The following is a 10494-nucleotide window of genomic DNA, read 5'->3' as shown; positions in this document are numbered from 1 at the left end:
CGAAAAACACCATAAAACCGGATATACGCCGTTGTAGTAACACCGCGGGCTGTTTTGGGTTAGTTAATTAAAAACTATGATAAATTTTGATTTAAAAGTTGTTCTTATGGGAAAATGATTTTTCTTATGAACATGAAACTATATTCAAAAATCATGGTTAAACTCAAAGTGGAAGTATGTTTTCCAAAATGGTCATCTAGGCGTCGTTCTTTCGACTGAAATGACTACCTTTACAAAAACGACTTGTAACCAGTAATTCCGACTATAAACTTATACTTTTTCTGTATAGATTCATAAACTTAAGTTCAATATGAAACCATAGCAACTGGATTCACTCAAAACGGATTTAAAACGAAGAAGTTATGGGTAAAACAAGATTGGTTATTTTTGCTTGTTGTAGCTACGTGAAAATTGGTAACAAATCTATATTAATCATATCCTAGCTAACTTATATTGTATTATACATGTATGCTAATATATTATGTAATCTTGGGATACCATAGACACGTATGCAAATGTTTTGACATATCATATCGACCCATCTATATATATTATTTGGAACAACCATAGACACTCTATATGCAGTAATGTTGGAGGTAGCTATACAGGGTTGAGGTTGATTCCAAAAATATATATAGTTTGAGTTGTGATCTAGCCTGAGACGTGTATACACTGGGTCGTGGATTGATTCAAGATAATATATATCGATTTATTTATGTACATCTAATTATGGACAACTAGTTGTAGGTTACTAACAAGGACAGCTGACTTAATAAACTTAAAACAGTAAAACGTATTAAAAATATTGTAAATATATTTTGAACATACTTTGATATATATGTACATATTTGTTATAGGTTCGTGAATCGACCAGTGGCCAAGTCTTACTTCCCGACGAAGTAAAAATAAGTGAAAGTGAGTTATAGTCCCACTTTTAAAATCTAATATTTTGGGATGAGAATACATGCAGTTTTATAAATGTTTTACGAAATAGACACAAGTAAATGAAACTACATTATATGGGTGAATGATCGAAGCCGAATATGCCCTTTTGCTTGGTAGCCTAAGAATTAGTAAACCGATCTACTAATTGACGCAAATCCTAAAGATAGATCTATTGGGCCTAACGAACCCCATCCAAAGTACCGGATGCTTTAGTACTTCGAATTCGTTTTTATCATGTCCGAAGGATTTCCTGGAATGATAGGGGATATTCTTATATGCATCTTGTTAATTTCGGTTACCAGGTGTTCACCATATGAATGATTTTTATCTCTATGTATGGGATGTATATTGAAATATGAAATCTTGTGGTCTATTATTATGATTTGATAATATATAGGTTAAACCTATAACTCACCAACATTTTTGTTGATGTTTTAAGCATGTTTATTCTCAGGTGATTATTAAGAGCTTCTGCTGTTGCATACTAAAATAAGGACAAGATTTGGAGTCCATGCTTGTATGATATTATGTAAAAACTGCATTCAAGAAACTTATTTTTGATGTAATATATTCTTATTGTAAACCATTATGTAATGGTCGTGTGTAAATGGTATATTTTAGATTATCATTATTTGATAATCTACGTAATGATTTTTAAACCTTTATAGATAAAATAAAGGTTATGGTTGTTTTAAAAATGAATGCAGTCTTTGAAAAACGTCTCATATAGAGGTCAAAACCTCGCGACGAAATCAATTAATATGGAACGTTTATAATCAATATGAACGGGATATTTCAATTTGTATTCATGATTAATTATTATTAATCATTTTTAATTAACTAAGGTTACTAGTTAATTACTTGGGCTTTTATTTCCATTATTACTTAATTGTACTTGAGCTTATGTTAATGGACTTAGAAGCCCACCCTACTTATCTTAATGGATTAATTAAGAGCCCAACATTTTGTTAATGACTTATTAAACTTAATCAAGATTAATTAAGTGAAAGGAATCTAGTTACTAGTATATTTACACCTTGTTCCAACACCATTTTGCTTTATTACCATACTAAGCTATCACCTTTCTCCCATGTATGAAAGTAGCAGCTTGACTTGCCTCTTTTAACACCCCTTGGCCGTCCACTATTAGGTAGGTAAAGGGAGGTTGTGTTTCAAATTTTGTGTTATTTATTCCTTTGTATTACTTCACTTTTTACAAACACATAATACTTGCATTCTTTTTTCTCTCTTTTTCTCTCAATCTTGTAAGTAACAAAGCCTTACTTTCCTTTCTTTTTCTTCATGAAAACCGCCAACTAAACACATCATCATCATCATTACTTGTTCTTTGATCTTGTTTAATTACTTGTTGTTGTTTACTTACTTGTTCATTGTTGTTGTTTTGTTATTTGTTCTTAGTTGTTATTTACTTACTAGTTGAAAGAATCAAACTCTCTAGTTTATTCTTCATATCATCTTGTTTATTAAAGAACATAAAGAACCTAGGAGAATCAAGTTTATGTTTTGATTCTTTCATAAAACTTGTTAAAGATTTAAAGTTCATGAGTGTTAAAATCATACTTGTGATTCATGTTTGTAAACTTAAAGTTTACATTCTTAAAGATCAAAGCTTTAGCTTGAATCTTTAAAGTATGAACAACAATGAACTTATTACTTGTAGATTTAACTTATTTCTTCATTTTATGTACATTAAAGTTGTGATTTGGTCAAGTATTACTAGTTAATCTTGATCTCATATTTCTTGGAACTAAAAGTTAACTTTGTAAGTTTAAGAACATGGAAGTATAACTTTTTAGTTATAACTTCATATACTTGTGTCGGATCTAACTTAAGAACTTTAGATCTAGACTTTTGAGTCTAGGATCTTCAAGATCTAACTAAGAACTATGTTCTACAACTTAAGATCTTGTTTACTTAGGTTTATTTTCAAGTTTGTAGCTTAATATTACTTGTATAACTCTTGTATGTGTTGGATCTAAGATCTTGATGTAACTTTAGTTTATCAAACTTCATACAACTCTTAAGTGAGTTGTGCTACATATCTTAGACTTACACTAGTGTCATGATAGTCAAAACTTGGTTAATATTACTTTTATAGTTCATGTATGTGTCGGATCTAAAATCTTGATGTAACCTTGGTTTATCAAACTACATACAACACTTAATTGAGTTGTGTGATGACCCAGAAAAGTTCGACTTATTTAAACCAATTCTCTATATAGTTTAATATTTTCGTCATGATAAGCAATACATTTTGACAAGTTTTAAAACTTTTGTAAATGAGTTTTATATAACGGTTGACCACCTTGTTTGTTTGATGATTCACGAACGTCATAACTTGTGATAATTATATAATTGTGTATATATATATACACGAAAACATGCGAATAATATTTATATATGAAATGATAAAAATTTACTATTGAATGATGCAATTTTCAAATTAAAAATTTTACGTATTTAATCGTTTTATTTTTATGATGTAATTTTTCTTAATTTATAAGAAAAACGCAATTAAATCAAAGATGTACAAGCTGTAAAGCACAACGTACAACAATGTAACTTAAATAGTTGAATCGAAATTAATTCATTTACTATTCATATAAATAGTAAATGAAACGAAATTAATTAATTTACTATTCACATAGAAATTATTAATTATAAGTTACATAACATACCCCTGAAGTATTTAAGAAATATGACTTTTTAAAATTTTAAAATTCATTCGATTGAATGAATTTCGTGATTTACGGTGGCAAGGAATGATCAGCAGACTAGTACGTACACTCTACATCGAACATATATAGTAATTTTATAAATAAGTGGACCTTTTTACAACTAGTTTTATAAAAGCTTAAGACCAAAACAGATATATATATATTCAGATATAAAAAGTGGAATTTTTACTCATAATTTTACCCGTCAATTATTAGCAACAGAGCACAAAATATCGGTTCGTGTAAAACTGTTGGTAGAATGAGACAAATTTGAGGCGGCTATGTTTATTACTCATTTTTATTTATTTATTATATTATTATATTTTAATTATTATTATATTATTATTATATTATATCTATATCTCTATATATAAGAACGCACGCACACATAAAAAAACTATATATATATTTCTTGTTTTACCACCGAGTTATCATACAGATATATATATATTATGCTCCTTAGTATTTATTATTAATTATTAATATATTATTATTATTTATATTACTAATATTATTATTATTGTTAAGATTATTATTATTAGTAATCTTAGCATTATTATTATCAGTATTATAAGTATACATAAAATACTATGACGGAGTTATGCTCGGGTGATTTTCAAAACATGTTTCAAATGGGTTTTAGATAAGGAAATTATGGGTATTGTTCGGGGATATTGTTCGTGAATCAAAGGCCAACCTTACATTTATCATCTCCGTTGCGTCTACGTACTTTCCTGCAATATTGAATCTCAATATTGATACGTGAGCATGCATATCTCAACTTTTATATATTAATAGTGTATCCCTGACTAGTGCTCGAGTATATATATTTATGCATGCTTGTATGCTTTAATTTTGTCATTAGATAGTTTATGATGAATCACGAATTTGATACATATGCTACTGATATAAAGTATATGATATGCATGTTTTTGGAAAGCTGGTGAAAAATTATTAACTTTTCATTTAGAAACCGCGTGATTTCGATGAACGGATTAAAAGATATGGTCAACTGAATTATGATTAACATTAATTGAAATTGCTTTTGAATCTGCAATTGATATTTAAACAACTTGTTTATAAGATTGATAAACTAGATTTTCAAATATTACTAATCGAGTAAATAAATTTCTATATAAGGCACGTCTCGTCTTGTTGAACAATTGTCAAAGTTGACTGTCTTATCATGTTTTAAAGCTTTATCAACACTACAATCTGATTTTACAAATATTGAAAAACTATGTGAAATAATAAAATGTTTTCGATTGCCATGATAATTCAAATATAATATAGCTCCTGAAATAAATAATATTTTGAGTTTGATAAACTATAAATTCGTTCAATTATCAAGACTTATATTATGTTAATAAACATGTATATATTTGAAGATCATATTGGGTCAGGTTGACTTTTGAGATAACTTTTGTTAACTTTTGCATGTCGGTCTCGAGCATTAGGATTGTGATACACTATGACCCGACCTAGCTTGTTAGACATGTATTGACCAACATATGTTCTCTAGGTTGAGATCTACGGTTAGTTTGCATTTCGAGTTTCGGTCACATTTCGGTGAATGACCTTATGTGCTGCTAAGGTGAGTTTCATTTGCTCCCTTTTTAAATGATTTTGCAATATATATTTTTGGGCTGAGAATACATGCACTTTATTTTAATAACAATGGACACAAGTACATACTAAATTCTATACTGAGTTTAAACCGAAAATCCCTTATCTTTGGTAACTAGTAACTGCCGGTTATAAGAACTGGTGGACGCGAGTAGTAGTATATGGATCCATAGGGCTTGATATCCCCGTCCGAGCTAGAGCACTAGCCTTTTAACGGACACGTTGGTTTGCGTGTATTATTAAGATGATTATACAAAGGGTACAAATTATATATACGTTAAGTATAGTTACCAGGGTGCTCAATTTCGTAGAATCTTTTGATAAACATTTCTGGATGAAACAACTGAAATCTTGTGATCCACCTTTACGTACAGATTATGCAAAACATTAAAACTATGAACTCACCAACCTTTGTGTTGACACTTGTTAGCATGTTTATTCTCAGGTTCCCTAGAAGTCTTCCTCTGTTTGCTTATATGTTAGACAAGCTATGTGCATGGAGTCTTACATGGCATATTTTTCAAGGAAACGTTGCATTCACCAAATCATCACCATGTATCTTATTTTGACTGCATTGTCAACAGAAGTACTATTGTAAACTATTATTTACGGTGGTTGTCTATATGTAGAAATCATCAGATGTCGAAAACCTTTAATTTAAATATTCATTTATGGTGTGTCTTTTTAAAAGAATGCAATGTTTACAAAACGTATCATATAGAGGTCAAATACCTTGCAATGAAATCGATGAATGACGTGTTCGTCCATATGGATTTGGAGCGATCGTCACAAGTTGTGCTACATATCTTAGGCTTACACTAGTGTTATGATGGTCAAGACTTGTTAAAGAGGATGCAAACCCATCAACGAGTTGTACACTTGAAGCTATATGCATCAAGGATGAGAACCGTGATGAGCATCAAGCACCAAGAACCCACCAGAACATTTTAGCTACTGTTTTCTGGGTCTGATTAGAATACCTGGGCTACTGTAAAGTTTATTTTCAGTTATCTCTGTTCGAGTAGATAATTTTTCGTTTAAGACTCATCTTAATCCGAGTTACGGTTTAGGATCTATGGCTCTCCGAACGTCACTATGTCCTTTTAACGTTGTGCTGAAAATTCTGACCTACTCGCACTTAAACCGTCGCCACGGTCAAACAAAGACGAGTTTGCTTCTAGAATTTTTATAGCAACTAAAGGACTTATATACGGAGCCATGGCCACTGGTCTCACCTTATTTCAGTAGGTATAGAGGCCGTGGTCACTGATCGAAGTCAGCCTTTGTTTTAAACTCTTTTCTAAGATGAAACTTACTTTATACTTTTTGTTTAATGATGAATGATGATGACCCTTAAGACCTAATTTACATACTTTTAAAGCTATTGGGATGATTTACTGACTTAGTAACTTTTGACTTAGGTTGAGGACTTTCCGGACCTACATACTTGCTTACTTTTCCCGAGTCAACTTTACTACTACTTTACCACTGTGAGTTATAGCATCCCTTTTTACTATAACTATTTTGGGAACTGAGAATACATGCGCATTTTACGTTTTACATACTAGGCACGAGTACTAAAACTTTATATATGTGTGGGTTATACAACGGCATAAACTTTCCCCTTAGCTCGGTAATGTTTAGTCATCGGTTTTTGAACCGGTGAACGCGAATCTTAGATATGGATCCATAGGGTTTGACATCCCCACTCGGGCTAGTAGCGCTAGCATTTAAAGGGTGTTTAATACTTCGTAAACATATGCACTCGCGAAGTGTACTTTCAGGGGGTTATAAACATTAAGTTAGTTACCAAGTGCCCATGGTTAAACATATACTTTTCATACTGTTTTGAAACGCTGTTGAAGCACTGAAATCTCGTGGCCTACCTTACATTACTCTTATACTTAAACTATAGCTCACCAACCTTTGTGTTGATATTTTTAAGCATGTTTTTCTCAGGTGCTTAAGGTTGCTTGCTTCCGCTGTTGTACTAGTCATGCCTTGTAGACTCCGCTGCGCTTTTATAGAGATGTCACCGCATGAAACATTTTATCTTGCATTCAAACTTTATTACATTTGAACAATGATTTGTAACGGCCTAAGGGTCACATACTATTATCTTTGCTTCTAGGAGCATAATTTTGGGTTGTAAAACATTTGACGTTGGTTATGACGTCACCTTTTATCATGAATGCCAACTTGTTTTGAAAACGCATATAGTGTTTGACCTTGTAATGATCCTGTTGTTGATGATTCGTACACGATGGTTTTGTACGGGGCATCACATTTGGTATTAGAGCATTGGTTGTAGGGAATTAGGTTGCATTAGTGAGTCTGGACCGACCCGAGTAGGATTCACTAATAGGACTAATCTACAACTTGCTAGTTTACTTGTTTCTGCGAAACTTGCTGCATGCTGCTGCTTACTTTTACTATTATATGCCGTATGCTATTACATGATTTCACTACTGCATACTATTATCTGCTTTCGATTGCATGATACTTGTCGTTATTGCCATGCTACTTACTGTTACACATGATCTAGACTGTCGTAGTTACTTTGCCTAATACGTGCTTGCTTTATGACTTACTGACGTGGAAAAAGTTATTTTTCCTTGTTCAGATGTCGGATATTCCACCTGTCATCATTTTGGACAGTGGCTCAGACTCATCAGCCACCTCACCGACCATTGGTGCCGATTCTCAGATGTTGTCGTCGACACCTTCCAGTGACTCCGGCGCTTCATCCTCCGGAGCTAGTAGTCATGCACCTGCCCCAGTGGTTACCTCTGACGGAGCCGAGGACCTCCAGAAGATTCCAGCTCCACTTGCCCCCGGACCCTCGGAGCCACAGCACCATCCCGGTGGTGCTGTGATTTCCGCGGATCTTGGGGAAGGTCCAGTCCGTAATGAGTATAACCATTGGTGCCGACGCACTCCTGATGGACGTCTCGTACCGATCGGACCTGCCAAATATCAACAGATGATGGCCGCCCGAGGTGAGCCAGTACAGCCACCCGTGCAGCAACCTCCCCATGATTCGGACGACCCATCCTCCGCTGACTCTTTATTCGACGACACCTCCTCAGACGACTCCAGTGACGATAATTCTGATGAGGACCCTGATGATGCACCTGTACAGCCACCCTCCACCCCGCCGAAGAAGCGGTACTATTTCGATGGTACCGTCATTCCATGGATTAATGGAGGTCGAGCATTCACTGACGCATATGGTCGGCGTCGTAGGGTTACCGCCCGAAAGCGGCTTGTGCCGTATCCTGCTGATCCTTTCATCCGTAAGCCTTACCGCTTCGCAGCCTCTACATCTGGAGCCAGACCGTCTGCACCACCAGCTCCACCAGCACCACCCGTACCAACTGCATCGCCTGTCCCACCATCTCCCTCTGTCGAGGAACTGATGAGGGAGGTGGAGATCCTCCGTGCTCGGGTAACTGAGCTCGAGGACCAGACGTCCCACGTATTGGACATCCTACACCCACCTTCACCATAGGACCTTTGTAGTAGATTTCATTATGTAATCTAGTTGTAGTTTTATGTTTCACTTATGTATTGTACGAACCTATACAGATGTATGCAACTTATTATTAATGAATGGAACTTTGCGTTATTTAATTCTTACACGATGTTCTATTTACGTTACTGTATGATGATTCTATGGTATTTGTACCTGGTAGCATTACTTAATAAACATGTGATGTGTTGATTCCATGTTGGTTACCATATACTGTATTATTACTATTTGAATACTGGATTTTGACTTGAGTCAAAATTTTTTTTTAGAACATCATGGCCAACGGAAGATCAACACCGACCACAGCCCAAATCGAGGAAATGATCAATGAACGAGTTGCCGCAGCTTTAGCAGAAATGAACCCCCAAGCTCCACCGCCACTGGTTATCCAGCCCATTCGTAATGGGTGTACATACAAAGAGTTTCAAAGCTACAAACCCCACAACTTTAGTGGAACGGAGGGGCCAGTTGGTCTCACTAGGTGGTTTGAGATATTAGAATCTGTGTTTCGAGTTAGTAACTGCTCAGAGGCGAATAAAACCAAGTTTGCTTAATGTATGCTGTCTGACGGCGCACTAACTTGGTGGAACACACTGGCACAAGCAAAGGTTATTGATGAGGTGTTTGCTACCCCATGGGAGGAATTCAAAGGGGCCCTGATTGAAGAGTATTGCCCTAGGACCGAGATCCAGAAGATGGAGATTGAGTTTATGCAGTTGAAGGTTGTGGGAAATGACCTAGATGGTTACAACCGTAGGTATCTAGAATTAGCCCTGATGTGTCCTACCATGGTTACCCCGGAGTTTAAACGAATGGAAAGATATTTGTGGGGACTTCCTAAGTCCATTAAGGGAAATGTCACCTCGTCTAAGCCACCCAATGTCCCAGAAGCAATGCGCATGGCGCACACTTTAATGAACCAAATCATCATCGATGAACCAGAAAAGGCTAAGTCCGAAGCGGGTAGTAGTGAAAAGCGCAAGTGGGACAATAAAAACAAGGGTAGAGCCTATGATCAAAACCCGGCGAAGCGACATGAGGGTTTCAAAGGAATCAACAACGGTGGGAATCCCAATCCAAACACCAACTCAAACACCAACTACAAGGGTACCCTACCTCAATGCAAGAGATGCTACAAGCACCACACCGGGTATTGTAACGTTGTTTGCAAAAAGTGCAAACGGACTGGGCATATTGGCAGGGACTGCAAGATCACCACCAGGACTGGGAAGCCGAACCCCAATGGACCGAGAAAGTGTTATGAATGCGGACAGACGGGCCACTTCATAAATGAGTGTCCCAACAAGCGAAAGGACGGTGGACCACAGCGTGGCAGAGCTTTCAACATTAATGCAAGGGACGCCCGTGAGAACCCCGACTTGGTGACAGGTATATTCACTATCAACAATCTATTAGCTTCTGTCCTATTTGATACTGGTGCCGATAGAATTTATGTTTGTAGACACTTTTGCGATAAGATAAATTGGTCGTTAGTTCCTTTAAAGGAGAGTATGCTTGTAGAGGTAGCCAATGGAAAACTTGAGAAAGTTGACCATATTAGCCGAGGAGCCATTATCAACATAGCTGGTGTGGATTTCGAGATTGACCTGATACCCATTAAGTTGGGAAGCTTTGATGTTATTGTCGGTATGG

The sequence above is a fragment of the Rutidosis leptorrhynchoides genome, chromosome 6 (genome assembly GCF_046630445.1).
Source record: "Rutidosis leptorrhynchoides isolate AG116_Rl617_1_P2 chromosome 6, CSIRO_AGI_Rlap_v1, whole genome shotgun sequence".
Classification (NCBI taxonomy): Eukaryota; Viridiplantae; Streptophyta; class Magnoliopsida; order Asterales; family Asteraceae; genus Rutidosis; species Rutidosis leptorrhynchoides.
Note: the sequence above shows the minus strand (reverse complement) of the source record.